The following is a 19144-nucleotide window of genomic DNA, read 5'->3' as shown; positions in this document are numbered from 1 at the left end:
GATCTGTGTACTAGTTTGATGGGGCTTTTAGCTCAAGCTTTCTTTCCTAAATTTATTCTGTAGCCCAGAAAACACAGATGCAAAGAACAGTTAAGAGTAAATGCAGATTTATTGGATCTGGCAAGTATTTTCATTGTGAAACAGTAAGCTCAAAATCAAACCCTTTTTTCAGCATTATTGTCAATCAGTCAACAGGGGAAACTATCCAAGCCACTGTTCTCCTTTAATGAAAATCTTCTGGCAGTGCATTGAAAAACAATTTTATTTCAAGAAATTCTGTCAGTTTAAAAGAACAGCCCTGAAAAAATGTCCAACCGCTGTTCAGAAGAACAACAAGAAAAGAATAAAAATATAAATTATATAAATTTGGAACAATGCATTATTTGATGAGCAGAACAAATCTTTAGGAAAGAAAATGCTTTAACAGAGCTTTTTTTTTTTTTTTTTTTTTTTTTAATTTTTATTTTAATTTAATCTTCACTGAATCTCTCCTAGGATGTAAAGTAAAAGTGAACTTCTCTAGATAACATTACATGAGGTTAAGCATTTCATTTTTAGAAACTTTTGATCTACAAATTTCACTTTACAAATTGAGGTATCTGCCATGATTAAAAATATTATTTTCATTTTCTCATTAAATGAATTCCAAACTTACCAAGCTTTTTATTACTGAGCTCTCATCTGCTAAGCCAGGAATGTAAATTAAATGTGGTGGAAATGGACCACCAAATATTTTTTTTTTAATGTAGGATCCTTTTGTCAGTGAAAGTTAACTAGTAATTCTGTAAAAGAACATGATATTAATATGTGGTGTCACAGGCCAGCATACTGCTCTTCTATCCTGATACAAAAATAAAGACTTGTATGAACTGTAACAGTAATATATTCCATGCACTGGGTGATGCTTTTATTCTGCTTCCATGCTATGGTGTTACATGTATTTGTAACCTGCATAACTTATATTGTAAACCTGTTAAATCCTATCCCTTTGCCTTTCCAATCAGTTCACCATCTAAAACTATGAAATATATAAATTCATCCCATTTGGAAGGCTGATGATTTGCTCACTCCAGGTACCTTTAATACCATCCAGCATTAGATATTGAAGGTTTCATCTGGTCAACTGTGGAATGAGCTCAAAGAATTAAATATGAATCAAAATTATGATATTGCCTGTCAAAAATGGCTAATGATTTTGAATGTGTAGATTGCTCAAATACTTCAAAAGGGCTTTAAATGAAGTATCAAAATTTTGGAGGCTGCAGCCTGGCAGGTTTAATTGTTTTCTATGAGAAAGATAGATTTCTATTTCATTATCTACAGCTGAGATATTCCAGGACGGGACTGTATATCAATAGCCTGTGTTGAGAATATACTAAGGTATAATAACATTTTGGAAAAAAATAGCATATATTGCTTTTCATGGGTAAAAGCAGTGATTAACTATTGAGAAGCAGTAATGTTATGTCCTTAATATTATTAATATTATGCTTCTGCTATTCTTCCTAACTGATTGACAATGCAGTAATAATGTATTTGTGTTTTACTGATACTACTTTTTTATTTTTTTTATTATTTTTTTTTTTTTGTGTGTGTGTGAACATTTTATAACCATAAAAATTTCCATGGATTTTCTGGATCTGGTAAAAATTTCCCATATTTCTCTGATTTCACACATGATTTTTCTTACATTAGACATTTTTGCTAGATGCTTTAGTATCTCCTGTCTCCATATCGCTGTGTCTCCTGTACTCAGGAATCTGTCACACAGACTTAAAATCAGCTCCTGGGATGTGCTGAACATTTTGTGAAATAATAGTTAGGAAACCTGAAACTCTGAAAGTTCTTTTGTAGAAGAATAGTTGAGTTTGAAATAGTAATTATAATAGGAGGATTGAGACATATGCTCAAAGGGAAATGGACAGCTGAATAACTTTGAATCTCATAATAGGGATATTGACATCAGTTACTTAACCAGCTGACTTTTTTCCTATATCCCAAATGCAAATGTTAATCATAAATGGCTCGAGGATGCATTGCAACCTATTGCATCTGCTAATGTTGATTCATCACATCTGCAAGCAACTATTAAGTTAGTACATTATAAATTCTACATTTAGAATCTACATCTACATCTACTTTACATTATAAATCTACATGGACTTCTGATGATGACTGGAAAAAGGGAAACCACTCCCATTTTTAAAAAGGGTAGAAAGGAAGACATAGGGAACTTCAGACCAGTGAACCTCACCTCTGTGCCTGGGAAGATCATGGAACAGATCCTCCTGAAACCAATGTCTAGGTACATGCAAGACAAGGGGATCCAAGACAGCCATCCTGGTTTCACCAAGGGAAAATCATGTCCGACCAGTCTGATGGCTTTCTATGATGGAGTGACTGCATCAGTTGACAAGGGAACACCGAAAAATGTCATCTTCCTGGACTTCTGTAAGGCCTTGGACACAATCCCACATGACATCCTGATCTCTAAATTGGAGGGAGATGGATTTGATGGGTGGACCATTCAGAGGATAAGGAATTGGATTGAAGGCTGCACCCAGAGAGTGGTGGTCAATGGCTCTATGTCCAGGTGGAGGCTGGTGACAAGTGGTGTCTCTCGAGGGTCTGTCCTGGGACCGGTACTGTTTAATGTCTTTATCTACATAGACAATAAGATTAAGTGCACCCTCAGCAAGGTTGCAGATGACAGTAAGCTGAGTGACATAGTTGATACAACAGAAGGAAGAGATGCCATTCAAACGGACCTGGACAAGCTTGAGAAGTTGCCCACATGAACCTAATGAGGTTCAACAAGTCCAAGTGCAAGGTTCTATGCCTGGGTAGAACAATCCCTGACATGAGTACAGACTGAGAGAAGAACTCATTGAGAGCAGCCCCACAGAGAAAGACTTGGGAGTTCTAGTGGATAAAAAGCTTGAAATGAGCTGGCAGCGCATGCTTGCAGCCCAGTGGATTCGATGGATGGCCTGGCACACCGGAACTGCAGAAATATAAAGCTCTAGTGGACACAGGCGCACAGTGTACCCTAATGCCATCAGGCCACCAAGGGGCAGAACTCATCTGTATCTCTGGAGTGACAGGGGGATCTCAAGAGCTAACTGTATTGGAAGCTGAAGCGAGTCTAACTGGGAATGAGTGGCAAAAGCACCCCATTGTGACTGGCCCACAGGCTCCGTGCATCCTTGGCATATACTACCTCAAGAGAGGGTGCTTCAAGGATCCAAAAGGGTACCGGTGGGCTTTTGGAATAGCTGCTTTGAGCACAAAGGAGATTAAGCAACTGTCTACCATTCCTGGTCTCTCACAAGACCCTTCTGCTGTAGGATTGCTGAGGACTGAAGAACAGCAAGTGCCAATTCCGACTACAACTGTGCACCGGCGGCAATATCACACCAACCGAGACTCCCTGAAACCTATCCATAAGTTAGTTCATCATCTGGAGAGCCAAGTTGTGATCACCAAGACTCACTCACCCTTTAATAGTCCTATATGTCCAGTGCGAAAGTCTAATGGTGAGTGGAGGCTAACGGTGGACTATCGGGGCCTGAATAAAGTCACACCACCACTGAGTGCTGCAGTGCCAGACATGCTAGAACTCCAGTATGAGTCAAAGGCAGCTAAGTGGTATGCTACAATCGATCTTGCTAATGCATTTTTCTCCATCCCTCTGGCAGCAGCATGCAGGCCACAGTTTGCTTTCACTTGGAGGGGTGCTTAGTACACTTGGAATTGACTGCCCCAGGGGTGGAAACACAACTGTAACATTTGCCATGGACTGATCCAGACGACACTGGAACAGGGGGAATTGTTAAAAAATTGTTAAAAAATGGATTGTTAAAAACTATGTTACGAGCATTAGGTGCTGGGAAGTGGAAACATTGGGACATAAATCTACCAGAGGTCACTTAGAATCATAGCATCATAGAATCATAGAATATCCCGAGTTGGAAGGGACCCATAAGGATCATCAAGTCCAACTTCTGGCACCGCACAGGTCTGCCCAAAAGTTTAGACCATGTGACTAAGTGCACTGTCCAATCGCTTCTTAAATTCAGACAGGCTTGGTGCAGTGACTACTTCACTGGGGAGCCTGTTCCAGCTTGCAACCACCCTTTCAGTGAAGAACCTCTTCCTGATGTCCAGCCTAAACTTCCCCTGACTCAGCTTAACACCATTCCCGTGGATCCTGTCACTGGTGATAATGGAGAATAGGTCACCTGCCTATCCACTCCCCCTCACGAGGAAGTTGTAGACTGCGATGAGGTCCCCCCTCAGCCTCCTCTTCTCCAGGCTGAACAGGCCCAGTGACCTCAGACGCTCCTCATATGTCTTCCCCTCTAGGCCCTTCACCATCTTCGTCGCCCTCCTCTGGACACTCTCCAACAGTTTAATGTCCTTTTTGTACTGTGGTGCCCAGAACTGCACACAGTACTCGAGGTGAGGCCGCACCAGCACAGAGTAGAGTGGGACAATCACTTCCCTCGACCGACTAGCAATGCCGTTCTTGATGCACCCCAGGACACGGTTGGCCCTCCTGGCTGCCAGGGCGCACTGCTGGCTCATATTCAACTTGCTGTCAACCACAACCCCCAGATCCCTCTCTGCGGGGCTGCTCTCCAGCGTCTCGTTGCCCAGCCTGTACGTACAGCCAGGGTTGCCCCGTCCCAGGTGCAGGACCCGGCACTTGCTTTTGTTAAACTTCATGAGCCCTGCCCGTCAGCCAATTGCTCACCCATCGTATGATGTTTTTGTTTAGCTGTATGCTGGACATTTTGTCCAGTAGGATCATGTGGGAAACCATGTCAAAAACTTTGCTGAAATCCAAAAAGATCACATCGGCTCGTTTCCCTTGATTGACTAAATGGGTGATCTTATCATAAAAAGAAATCAAATCTGTTAGGCAGGACCTACCCCTCATGAACCCATGTTGGCTGGGACCAACGACTGCATTGTTCCCCAGGTGCTCTTCAATAACTTCAAGGCTCATCCTCTCCATAATTTTACCAGGCACTGACGTGAGACTGACAGGCCTGTAATTGCTAGGGTCTTCTTTCTCACCCTTCTTGAAAATTGGCACAACATTTGCCAGGTTCCAGTCCAATAGGACCTCTCCAGATTCCCAAGATCGTTGAAAAATAATTGAGAGAGGTCCCGCGATGACGTCAGCCAGCTCTTTAAGCACCCTGGGATGAGTCCCATCCAGACCCACGGACTTGTATGGATCCAGATGGAGGATCCACTTGTATGGTCCTGCTAAAACAAAACCCCTACACACTGTGGGAGAAGCTGAAGTCCCTGTAGTGCATGTAGGGAAGTGGATGGGTAAGGCAGTGTGGGTTGCTCCTGCCATGGGAAAAGGCAAACCCACTCGTGGGATTGTCTTCGCCCAAGGACCAGGGTATAGCTGGTGGGTAATGCAGAGATGGGGATATCAGGTGTGTGCCTCAAGGAGATTGAACCTTGGGAGATAATTAATCTCTAGTCCAAGTTACGTGTTATAGGAGGACACTGCAGAACCAATGACAGGTCAACTTCGCAAGGAACAGGGTAAGTGCAACAGTGACATGAGCTGAGCTGGTGCAGGTGCCAAGAAAACCAATTTCACCTGCCCTGAGTGACCACTTTGACAGATGAAGCTGAAACCATCAACAGTTTTTATGAACATTTTGGGGAAAGGCCTATGGAATGAAAAGAAGTACAGACCTATAAATCTGTTAAAGGACAGGGAACAGTGGTGATGAGAATATCTATATACTAAACTATGTGGGACCTGAGTGTGACACAAATGTTATGGAATAAGGGGTGGAGATTGTACTGGGTCTGGCTGGGATGGAGTTAACTTTCCCTGCAGCTCTGCACTTGTAGCTGGAACAGCACTGGTATCATTCCAGTGTTGTGTCTATTGCTGCATAGTGCTGGCACAGCATCGGGACTCCCTCCAAGCCCCCAAGAGCCAGTAGGCTGGGGGTGGGAAAGTGATGGGGAGGGGACATCTCCAGGGCAGCTGACCTAAACCAACCGAAGGTGTTCCATAACACCTGATGTCACACTCAGCAATTAAAAGGGGGGCTCTCATGGGGGAGGGACCTGTCCTCCTGAACAACCATTACACATTTTGAGGCCCTGCTTCCCAGGACGTGGCCAAACATCGCTCGTTGATGGGAAGTAGAGAATAACTTTTTTTTTCCTTTCTCTATGTGCTTCCGTGCGACCTTTTTTTTTTTTTTTTTTTTCTTTCCCATTCCCTTTCCCTTTAATTAAATCATTCTCATCTCAAACCTCGAGCTCTTTGTGTTGTATTTTCTCCACCTTCCTCTTTGAGGAGGGGGGGGTGAGAGAGCGGTTGTGGTGGAGCTTGGCTGCCCACTTGAGTAAAACCTCCACAAAGGCCAACTGCATCCTGGGCTGCTTCAACAGAGGAGTGGCCAGAAGGTCAAAGGGGGTGATTGTTCCCCTCTGCTCTGCCCTTGTTAGGCACCACTTGGAGTACTACACCCAGGTCTGGGGCCCCCAGCATAGGGTCCAGAGGAGGGCCATGAAATTGATCAGAGTTCTGGAGCACCTCTCCTATGAAGACAGGCTGAGAGAGCTGGAACTGTTCAGCATGATGAGGAGAAAGCGCCAGGGTGACCTTATTGCAGCTTTCCAATACTTAAAGGGGGCTTATAAAAAAGTTGGAGAGCAACTTTTTGCCCAGCCAGACAGTGACAGGACAAGGGGGAATGGTTTTAAACTAAAAGAGGGAAGATTTCGATTAGAGGTTAGGAGAAAATTCTTTATTCAGAGGGAGGTGAGGCACTGGAACGTTACCCAGAGAAGTTTTGGATGCCCCATCCCTGCAGGTGTTCATTACCGGTTGTACAAGGCCCTGGGCAACCTGATCTAGCAGGTGGCATCCCTGCCCAAGGTAGGAGGTTTGGAACTAGATGAACTTTAAGGTCCCTTCCAACCCAAACAATTCTATGATTCTATGATTCTCTATGATGTGCTGGAACTTTCCAAGAAAGAAATACAAACCTTACTAGAATATCTAAGTTCTTATTTTCAGAATTTATTTTCACCATTTATTTTGAGGCATAATTGATGCTTTATGTAGGCTTTACTCCTCTAAGACTCAGAGTCTTGGCTTAAATGGAAAAAAAAAGTTTATTCCTCCTAAAGTTATGAATAGAATATTTTTTAAAAATGTTGTACATCAGTGCAGGTATGCCTGCATTATGCTTATGCTTGTAGCAGAAAGCAAGTGCACGTCAATGTAAACAGCAGTAGTCAGTAACATGAATGATGAGGGATAAAGTAAGACCTTCTTATTTGATATAATTCTAGTTTTCCGGCTTGAGAATGAAAAGGAAAATACTTTTCTAATACACTACATGAGCTCATGTTTTACTTCAGTGTGGCCTCCTAATATGTTGCCATTACATAACTATTACTCATTTGCCTTACCTTACTCTGCTTCTTCTGGTTTTGTAGAGGTCTTAATGGATATCCAGTGAGGTGCACTGGTTTACTAACAGGAACTGTGTACATGTTGGAAAGCCAAAGGCATTTGCTGTGGTATGTTTTACAGCAATTTGCAAAGGTCAAGATAATTTTGTTGGTTATTTTTATTCTGAGCTTTCTGAAAATGTAGGGGACTGTTCAGGAGACTTTTTTTTTTTTTTTTTTTTTTTCCTGAGAGTCAGCAGGCATTCAGCATTCAGGGCATCTTGTGATACAAGAGAGTATGAGAGAAAACAACACATTTTAAAATTAGAACAAATGGAAAGAAATGCTCACCTATTCTGTCACATCATCCACACTCCTTCTCTCAACTAATTTCCCCCCTATATTTTCATAGTTTCTCACATTTATTCCTGAAGACATTACTTTATAAACTTTCCCTGTCTACTTTCAGCAAATACCGGAAAAGATCTGTGAGACATTTTTTGTTTTTATGTCCTCACCATTAATTTCAGGAAAACATGTCCTGCAACTAGATGCTTTGACACAACTTGCAAAACTTTCTTCAGAAATTTAGAAAAACTTCCAGCAAATGAAAGTACCCATCTCATGAGATATATTAGTCACTACAAATCATTGTCTGTGAAATCCCTTGAAAAATTTATCAAGCTATTTATCAAGATGAAATCAACCAACACTTTATATCATACTGACTGGTATAATTGCCTGAAATTCAAAGAAGTTAGGATCCACTTTTTTTTTTTTTTTTTTTTTAATTATTTTCATACACATACAGACATGCACACACGCACATTCATATGGCACATGCATAATGGGGCATGAAAAAGAGTATTAATACAAAAACATTAATACAAAATTAATACAAAAAATAGAGGAAACCATAAAAAATGTGGGGGGGGGGGGGGGGGGAGGGATTGGGAGAGGGGGATCAAGAGAAATCAGGATATTAAATAAAATGAAAATCATACAGGGAAAATGAAATAAGCTAAGTTTGCCAGAGAAGCAGAAGGATAAAAACATCATGTGACCCAGGGAAGAACATGCAAAGATTGGGTAGTCAAAATACACAAAGAGAGGCTCAACACCTAAAAAAAGCACCAAGAACCAAAATATTAACACAGTGTCAGATCACATTACAAGAAAATAAAATATAGGAAGTGATGCAAACACTGAAAAAGGTGAACAGACAACAAATTGCAATGACATCTTTGGTATACAGGAGGGGTATTTTGAAAATGCACTAAACCTTGTACTCCCATTCAGGTACTAGCATTGCAACCACTTAAGTGAACCAGGCAGCCTGCAAGACCAGATGGTTTTGAGGATGCATCCTTCAAACAGAGAAGAAACAAGATAGACTGCAAAGATTTTACACGCTGTGAAAGTAGCATTTACATATTCTTTGCCATAGGTGTTTTACAGAAATGATGAGGTTATCAACATACTTCGTTAACACACAAAGTGCAACTGTTTATACTTCAAATCATTTAGAATGTTATTCTGTAAATCTGAAGAAGTCACATAAGAGAAGCAGATTTGAAGACTAGTGCAACAAAATTTCTTTGACAGACAGCAGGAGTGGAAGAGTGGTGGTGTTTCTAAGACAAAAGATAAATGCCGAGGAAAGTAGGATATGAGACCAAAATGATGGGTTGGTTCTCAGGGACAATTTTTACTGAGGGCCTGCAGAGCTTCTGTACTTTTCAGCTGTGGTTAGGGTTGTGTGAATTCAAGGAACAGAAGAGTGCATCTGCCATTTGTTCCATCTTCAGTTCTCTCAGGCCTGTGAACCACTGTGATCAAAAGGTTATGATGGTATAGACCTTGCTGTCCCATTGCTGTTTGCAAAGAGACAATAAATTGTCAAAGATGACCATAGAAACACAGGTATGGTTAATCCAGCCACCAATTTATGATGATATGCAATAGGACATTAGTGCTTTAGGCTTGATGGTAGAATAGGATACAAAAACACTGCCCTCTGTGCTGGGTCTGGCTGTGATGGAGTTAACTTTCCCTGCAGCAGACCATACAGTGCTGTATGCATACATGTTTGGATGGGGGGAAGGTGTTTTAGGCTTTTGTTTTGTTTTGTTTCTCACTGTTCTACCTTTCTACTAACAGGTAATAAATTTTATTAATCTCCTTATGCGGAGTCTGTTTTGCCCATGACAATAATTGTTGAGTGATCCCCCTATCCTTATTTCAACCCTCGAGCCCTTTTTGTTGTATTTTCTCCCCCTTTTCCTTTGAGAAATGATTTTCCTTTGAGAGTGATTGTGGTGGGGCACAGCTGCCCAGCTGGGTAAAACCACCACATCAACGCAGGAACACCCCTGCATGCCATGATCCCATGTTCCACTGCAGAACGCGTCTGCCCCAGAGCCAGTCGCCTTAGTGAGGCAAAGTATCTCCCTCACGTGAGACAGTATAAGTTCTATTTGTGTCACTTCCTTAATCTAGTAGCATTTCTCAGTCTTCTTTATGCGGAATTTGACTATGATTACTGATTTGATTGTGATTATTTTATTGTAATTTGATTTCACATTATTTCATAGATCTACACTGTACTGGGTCTGGCTGGGATGGAGTTAACTTTCCCTGCAGTGGCCCATACAGTGCTGTGCTCTGCGTTTGTAGCTAGAACAGCACTGGTATCACACCAGTGTTGAGTCTATTGCTAAGCAATACTGGCACGGCACCAAGACTCCCTCCAAACCCACCCAAGAGCCAGTAGGCTGAGGGTGGGCAAGAGGTGGGGAGGGGACATCACCAGGGTAGCTGACCCAAACCAACTGAAGGGATATTCCATACCATGTAATATCACACTCATCAATAAAAGGTGGGAAAATGGAAGGAGAGAGGGGGTTCTTGTTATGAAGATGTCTGTCCTCCCAATCATCAAATATGCATATTGAGGCCCTGCTTCCTGGGACATGGTTGAACATCACTTGTTGAAGGGAAGTAGAGAATAACTTTTTTTTTTTTTTTTTTCTCTCCATGTATTTCTGTGCAGCCTTTGCTTGTTTTTCCCTCTTACTTTTCCCTTTATCTATCCTTATCTTAACCCATTATTTATTTGTTTGTTTGTTTGTTTGTTTTTCGTTCCAGCATATTTTCTTCTCTCCCTCTTCTTCTAAGGAGGGGGAGTAAGAGACCAGTTGTGGTGGAGTTCAGCTGCCCAGCAAGGTAAAACCACCACACACACCTACAGTGTCATGCTGGTATCTCAGTCAGGTAAAAACTGGGATAGTATTTTTTTCTACTTCTGCTTCTGAACTGCAGATATAACACTTTGCTCAGTCTACAGGGAGAGGAAAGGAGATTCCTGCGGATCCATCTCAATTTGTACAGTTACCAGTGGGAATCTCTCCATTGTTTCACTAGGAATATGATAGTGCTTTATTAGAATATCATCTTTTCAATGCTGGAATCATATTCTTAGCTTTTTTTTCTCATGTTCTTAATGTAAATGGGTTATGTGTATATCTGAGAGAGAGAGAAATGGGTAGACTTACAGAAGCAGGGCATAGCTCACATTTCCCAAATGTGAAATAAACCTTGAAGTATCTTTTCTTCCTGTGAACATTTTCCTCCAAAAAGAATGATAAATCACCACAAATTTTAAAAGAATTTCCTAAAAAATTGCAAGATTCATCAGACCAGAGGTGCAGTGGATATGAAGACCTGTAGTCCAAACACACCCACAGATAATACAAGAAGAAAATTCATGGCAAACACTGTAGCCACTTTAACTAACAGTGTCATCTGCTAGTTACTGATAAAAGTTTCTTGGTATTCAGTGATGATTTCAGCATTCATAAAAAATAATAACAGAAATGTTCTCAATATGCCACATCATGATACCCCTGGATGGTTTCCAATAATATAAGGCTTGGCCATATGTCAGGAGACATGACTGCAGAGTATCTTGGTAAAATGTAAAAACATATTTTTATTTTTATTCAGCTTTTTATTTGATTTGCTTCCAAGCATACCAGCTGTTAATTTAGATAAGGATGATCCCACTTCTTTTGAATTAAATACAAAAAAATAAAACAACAAAAACAACAACAACAAAAAAAACAGAGTTCAAAACAAAACTATTTTCTCAAAGGAAATGAATGTTCCAAGGCCTTTACTGTCACACTGCTTCTCATTTCTCCTCTTCTTTTGTTAGATGTAACAAATAAAGAAATAAAGCACTTATCTTCTTGTAGCTCTTTTCTGGAATCTCTAGTGATCCTTGAAAATGTAATAGCATTTCTGCCTTTAAATTCATTATGAGAACAAATAATGAAGACATAGACCTCAAACAAATGGATGAATGTTCCATGAAGCTATAGTGCTTTACAACAGTAGTTTGAAGGAAATGTGGTTAATGGTTAATCTTGCAACTGAAGGGGTTTAAAGCCCTTTATTTTGATTTTTTTTTCTTCCTGTTATGCAAAACCTCAGTTGTTGCTGTGTGAATTTTGAACACGTACTTCTTTCAGCAGTATTAGTATGAGAGCAATAGATCTGACCCACTTAGATGAATGACTGATTCCATCCATTACCGAACTCCTTGAGTTCTATGTAATAAATTAAAGACATTGAGGCAGCTATTTTCCATAAAGAGTCATACGCAGAGGACATAAGGCCCTTGAACCAAAAGCCAGCCAATAATGTAGAAATAAAATGTAGACAGATATCAAAAATCCAAAGAAGTAATCTTCATTTTAATCATAACGTAAAAGTAGAGAGGAAGATCTTGCAGTCAAAGTAAAGCCCTTTTGAAAAAAAAAAAAAAAAGAAAACATTTTAATGATTCCCACTGCAGCACTGTAGAATTACATTTGAGTAAATACATTCTCAAATGTGGGGTAGAAAATAGCAACTTAGAACTGAAATTGGATGGATAATGGAAAATATTATTTTTAAATACTGACCTGATTTTTTAAGTATTTTAATTAATAGAACATTTATTCCCCTATCATGCTTTCTCGCAAGAATTATTCTACTGATGCATTCTAACTGTACACATGAGTGTGTGAGGTAAAAGAAATATTTCAAGGGGAATCTGGATTTCCTTCATCTGAAAGTCAAAAAGAGTATCACATGACTTATCTCACAATGCAATAATCTACTTTCAATTTGTATGCTTATAATAAACTGATAGTACATTCTGAAAATCAGTACATTCACATAATCAATACATTAAAGGAAATCAAGAGCTACTAATGAACATTTTTTAGGTAAAAAAGTAACTGATTCAGTCAAGTAAATGTTTTCTTGTTAATTACCATTTAGACATTCACTTAAAAACAGTTCTTAGATAATGAAGGTGGTATGGCACTTTTACCCAATCTTAAAGGAAAATAATTCATAACTCTTTTACTGTGCTACTTTCATGTTCATATCCATCTTTAGCTCACAAAATTAATCTTTTCATAACTTTCAAGGAAACCAAAATTAATACTTCAACTGAAATTTTGCAAATGAAAAATTATGTACATAAGTATTAGTCAATAATGATAATAATTAGTAGAGATGGGTAAACCTCAAAAAAAATCAGAAGAATGGTCCAGAAGAGTATTAAAATTCTATTAGATCATATAGAGTATTAGAAACTTTATTTCTTGAATCTGATTTTTCTCATTGTTTAAAAAAGCTCCCCTATGTACTTCAAAGGCAGAGATGCCACAGATTTCCCCATGGTGTTTTCTGCCTTGTAAGTCTTTGAAATGTCAGTAAGAGCCACTTATATCAGAAAAAGTGATGCTCTACATCTAAAAACAAAACAAAAACAAACAAAAAAACCAAGAAAAAAGAAAGCTTCTAATTCCAAAGAATCATTTTGTTCCAAGTATTGCAAGTAATGGGATTTGGTGGAAATTGTGGTGAAAACAGGTAAAATGGATAAGGCTTTGTGCCTGGATTTAAAGACCCCAGCTGACCTATCACCTCTGATACAGACTTATTCAAAATCAGTTTGAAAAATTAGTAAGTTTTTCAGAAATGTTGTGACTCCTGTTATACTGAATGGAATTATTAAATATCCTGGCCGTTCTATTATGAATATAAGGAATTAATTTTTACCATGCTGAAGTGTTCTTTCAGATAAATGCAGTAAAGTTTTAAATAAATTATTGCATTATTTAGTATCTCAAATCTGTTACTGGAGAAATCACAGTTCCTATAAAATGCTTTTTGTTACACTGAATGCTTTAGCAATAAAAAAAGAAAAACAAAGAAAAGAATTTACAGGATTGTATTGCCCTTTAACATTTTGTCTATGTGTGTGTTCATGTGTACGTGGTTATGGATAGTTTATGGCTACATTTTCACAAATACTTAGATTTACATACCATCCCAGTGAAGCCAAATTACTATAATTTGACAACACGAGTAGTTACACTCAGTGGGAAAATAACACAGCAACCTATTCCCTTTCAAGTGTCAAGGTAAGAATAAATTTGTGTAAATATACACATAGTTAAGCACTTTAAGAAAGGATACATCTTATTCAACATCCCTGAACAAGCTGCTGTGTACTGCAATTAGAGTACAGCAGACACAAGATCTGAAGTCACTTTACTACAGAAACTAACTCCATTGTCAGCAGACCAGCCTTCAAAGAAATAACAACCTCTCATGAATCAAAGTGATATTTTCTTTGGCATTATAACAGCTGATCAAGGAATTACATTGACATATATGTCCCTTCAAGGATGAATATGAAAGTACATTAGAAGCACAGAATCATGGAATCATTAAGGTTGGAAAAAAACCTTCAAGATCATCTGGTCCAACCATCACCCTACTACAAATGTTACCCATTAAACCACGTCCCTAAGTGCCAGGTCTAACCTTTCCTTAAACGCCCCCCAGGACAGTGACTCCACCACCTCCCTGTTCCAATGCCTGACTACTCTTTCTGAGAAATGTTTCCTAATTTCTAACCTGAACCTCCCCTGGTGTAATTTGAGGACATTCCCTTTAGTCCTATCACTAGTTATCTGCGAGAAGAGGCTGACCCCCAGCTCCCAACAACTTCTTTTCCTATAGTTGTAGAGAGCAATAAGGTCTCCCCTGAGCCTCCTCTTCTCCAGACTAAACAACCCCAGTTCCCTCAGCCGCTCCTCATAGGACTTGTGTTCCAGGCCCTTCACCAGCTTCACCAGTCTTCTCTGGACATGTTCCAGGGTCTTGATGTCCTTCTTGTACCGAGGGGTCCAAAACTGAACACAGTACTTGAGGTGCAGCCTCACCAGAGCAAAGTACAAGGGGACGATCACCTCCCTGGTCCTGCTGGCTACACTATTCCTGATATGAGACAGGATGCCATTGGCCTTCTTGTCCACCGGGGCACACTGCTGGCTCGTGTTCAGGTGGGCATTGACCAACATCCCCAGATCCTTTTCCTCAGAGCAGCTTTCCAGCCACTCTGCACCAAGGCTGTAGCATTGCAAGGGGTTGTTGTGGCCAAAGTGCAGGACCTGGGACTTAGCCATGTTGAACCTCATCTCACTGGCCTCTGTCCATCGACCCATCCTGTCCAGATCCCTCTGCCTGGACTTCCTACCCTCCATCAGATAAACACTTTCTCCCGTCTTGGTGTTGTCTGCAAAATTACTGAGGGTGCACTCAATTCCCTCATCCAAATCATCAATAAAGATATTAAAGAAGTTGGGCACCAACACCTCTGGGGAACACCACTGGTGACCGGTTGCCAGCTGGATTTCACTCCATTCACCAGCACTGTCTCTGGGCCTGGCCATCCAGACAGTTTTTAATCCAGCCAAGAGTGTACCTGTCCAAGCCATGGGCTGCCAGCTTCTCCAGGAGGCTGTGTCAAAGGCCTTGCTGAAGTCTAGGTAAACTCCATCAACAGCCTTTCCCCTCATCCACCAGGTGGGTTACCCAGTGATAGAAGGTGATGAGGTTGGTCAGGCAGGATTTGCCTTTCATGAACCCATGCCGACTGGGATCTGAATCACAGGGGAGTTCTTCTGCTCTCTGTCCCAGACTTCCAGGTCGGGAGGCTGAGTATCCCAAGGATAAGTGGTCTGGCTAGTACAGACAGATGTAAAAAGAAGACATTGAGAACCTCAGCCTTTTCCCTATCCTTAGTAGTTGTGTTCCCCCCTGCGTCCAGTAAAGGATGGAGATTATCCTTGGCCCTCCTCTTGGCGTTAATATGTTTATAATTTTATTATTATTATTATTTTTATTATTTTTTTTTATCCTTAACCATAGTGGCCAGGTTGAACTCATACTGGGCTTTGGCCTTCCTGATTTTTTTCTCTGCTTATGCTGGCAACTTCCTTGTACTCTCCCTGAGTTGCCTGTCCCTTCTTCCACTAGACATAAACTCTCTTTTTCTCCCGGACACTCAGCAAAAGTTCCCTGTTCAGCCACACTGATCTTCTTCCCCACTGGCTCATCTTACAGCATATGGGCACAGCCTGCTCCTGCACCTTTAAGACTTCTTTCTTGAGGAGCGTCCAGCCTTCCTGCACCCCTCTGCACTTCAGAACTGATTCCCAAGTGACTCTCCTTACCAGTGTCATGAACAGTTCAAAGTCTGCCCTCTGGAAATCCAATGTAGCATGTAGCAGTTTTACTGACACCCCCCCCGCCCTCCTGACTTCACCAAGGATAGAGCTCTACTATTTCATGGTCACTCTGCCCAAGACAACTTCCTACCACCACATAGTTATCAGCTATCATCATATCTACACGTTAAATGATGCCAATGAATTAAGCTAATATAACAGATCTTTCTACTGAGTTTTCAGCGTGCTGTGTTGTATTGCCTATCTTCAATGTTGCTGCTTCCCTATTTCAAAAATTTCTTTCTTAGACATAAAATCATGCATTTACATGCTAAAACTGCTCAGATTTTAAATCTCTCTTTCTTTTTCAAGTCCAGTTGTTTATCTCCAATGGCATAAGAATGTAACTATAAAACCAATGTAATATATAGAAAAATGAGGGTTTGCTGTTTTTTGAATAGTGAGACAGCTGTAGAACGGGATGAATAATACAAAATACTTTTGATCTCTTTTTCAATACGTTCATTATGACTATGTACACATCTTTGTATTTTTAGGACAATTTTTCAGCAGTGGATTTTCTGTGGCAACCATATTCTCACAGAAATCAAGATTTCAAACTACCGTATGTAAAAGTTCATTCAGATTAGTCACAGTGTAACAATGACGTTTCTGATGTTTTAAAGGGAACTGAAATAATTTAATCAGTTGTTCAGGATGGGCTGGATTTTTGAAGTTCAAGTCTGTGTGGTAACACTGGTTTTCAAAGACCAGCATAGTGTATTGGTATACCTTAATTCACTAAATAACATATAATATATAAATTAATAGTTCTATCAACAACAGAAGTTACAAATTCTACTTAGTCTTTTGAAAATAGAGACAAACAAGATCTTACCAAAGTCTAAAGTGCCTTTCCAATACAATTCAAATTACTGCACTTGAGATTCTAATCTTAAACTTCACTGCAGACAGTTTTTCTGAGCTCCAGCTGTGACAGTGATTGCTGCCTCCTGGTCCTCACTGGGCCCATTCCTTCTGAATGGTCCTGATAGCTGTTAGAGAGGCTGTGGGAAGACAACCTATTTCACCTCACACAAAGCAGCATGTTCTGCTTTTCTAATTTAATTGAACCAGAATGGATTTCTCTCAGACAAAATTAACAGATGATTAGACTGCTCTGTCAGAAGATTGGCAGGGCTGGGATCCTCAAGTGCTGAGGAGACTGGAGAGTCTCTTGCCTCAGTGCAGCTGACACCAGAATGGTATGTCCAGGGGCCATTTCCGAAGTGCAAAGTAACAATCACATTATTCTGGAATTCTTGTGTGGACATTAGGATTTCCCTTCTTCTTTATGCTAGAACAAGCCACTCTGTAGAATTTATTATTTTTATTTTTTATTTTATTTTATTTTATTTTATTTATTATTTATTTTATTTTATTTTATTTTAATTTTATTTTATTTATTTTCTGTGAATAATGGAAAATATTCATTTTTCTGCACATGAAGAAGAATAAGGGTAGATTTGGGAGAGCTATCAGCACACAGTTGTTACTAGCTGGTGTTTTTCATACTCAGTAGTCACAGTAGCAGCTGATAAATTATGTAGCTGACATTTTAACATACAGGCCAGCCAGTGGAGTACAAATTCAGGACATGCTTGAGTTGGAATCAGCATATCTTTTCCTCAAAAATAAATTGCTTCAGGCACGTGGAGACCTTGTTGTTATATTATTAAATTAAACAAATTATATTTGTTCTCTGGATACCCAGTACCCTGAGCTGGTGGAAGGGGATGGGGAGCAGGATGTGGCCCTCACTATCCATGAGGAAATGGTTGGCAACTTGCTACAGCACTTGGATGTACGCAAGTCGATGGGGCCGGATGGGATCCACCTGAGGGTACTGAGCTAACTGGTGGAGGAGCTGGCCAAGCTGCTTTCCGTCATTTATTGGCAGTCCTGGCTATCAGGGGAGATCCCAGTTGACTGGCGGCTAGCAAATGTGACGCCCATCTACAAGAAGGGCCAGAGGGTAGACCCGGGGAACTATAGGCCTGTTAGTTTGACCTCAGTGCCAGGGAAGCTCATGGAGCAGATTATCTTGAGTGTCATCACGCGGCACTTACAGGGCAACCAGGTGATCAGGCCCAGTCAGTATGGGTTTATGAAAGGTAGGTCCTGCTTGACGAACCTGATCTCCTTCTATGACAAAGTGACACGCTTAGTGGATGAGGGAAAGGCTGTGGATGTGGTCTACCTTGACTTTAGTAAGGCTTTTGCCACCGTTTCCCACAACATTCTCCTCCAGAAACTGGCTGCTCGTGGCTTGGACTGGCGTATGCTTCGTTGGGTTAAAAACTAGCTGGATAGCCGGGCCCAAAGAGTTGTGGTGAATGGAGTCAAATCCAGTTGGAGGCCGGTCACTAGTGGAGTCCCCCAGGGCTCAGTACTGGGGCCAGTCCTCTTTAATATCTTTATCGATGATCTGCATGAGTGGATCGAGTGCACCCTCAGTAAGTTTGCAGACGACACCAAGTTAGGTGCGTGTGTCAGTCTGCTCGAGGGCAGGAAGGCTCTGCAGGAGGATCTGGATAGGCTGGACAGATGGGCTGAGGCCAACTGTATGAAGTTCAACAAGGCCAAGTGCCGGGTCCTGCATCTGGGGCGCAACGACCCCAAGCAGGGCTACAGGCTGGGAGATGAGTGGTTGGAAAGCTGCCTGGCAGAGAAGGACCTAGGAATACTGGCTGATAGTTGGCTGAATATGAGCCAGCAGTGTGCTCAGGTGGCCAAGAAGGCCAACAGCATCCTGGCTTGTATAAGCAGCGTGGCCAGCACGTCTAGGGAAGTGATTGTGCCCCTGTACTCGGTTCTGGTGAGGCTGCACCTCGAGTACTGTGTTCAGTTTTGGGCTCCTTGCTACAAGGAGGACAGGCTCCCCAGGGTGCCCTTCCAACTCGGGATATTCTATGATCCTATAATAGAAACTTTAGACAGAGAGCTATATAACAGACTAAAGTAAATCCACATATTACTGTCATCCTGCTCACACCAATAGGAAATCAAAGTCATCTGGTAAAATATAGATATAGTCTATTACATGATTTCATCCC

The sequence above is a fragment of the Cygnus olor genome, chromosome 2, assembly GCF_009769625.2.
Source record: "Cygnus olor isolate bCygOlo1 chromosome 2, bCygOlo1.pri.v2, whole genome shotgun sequence".
NCBI classification, from domain to species: Eukaryota; Metazoa; Chordata; class Aves; order Anseriformes; family Anatidae; genus Cygnus; species Cygnus olor.
This window is presented reverse-complemented; position numbering follows the sequence as displayed.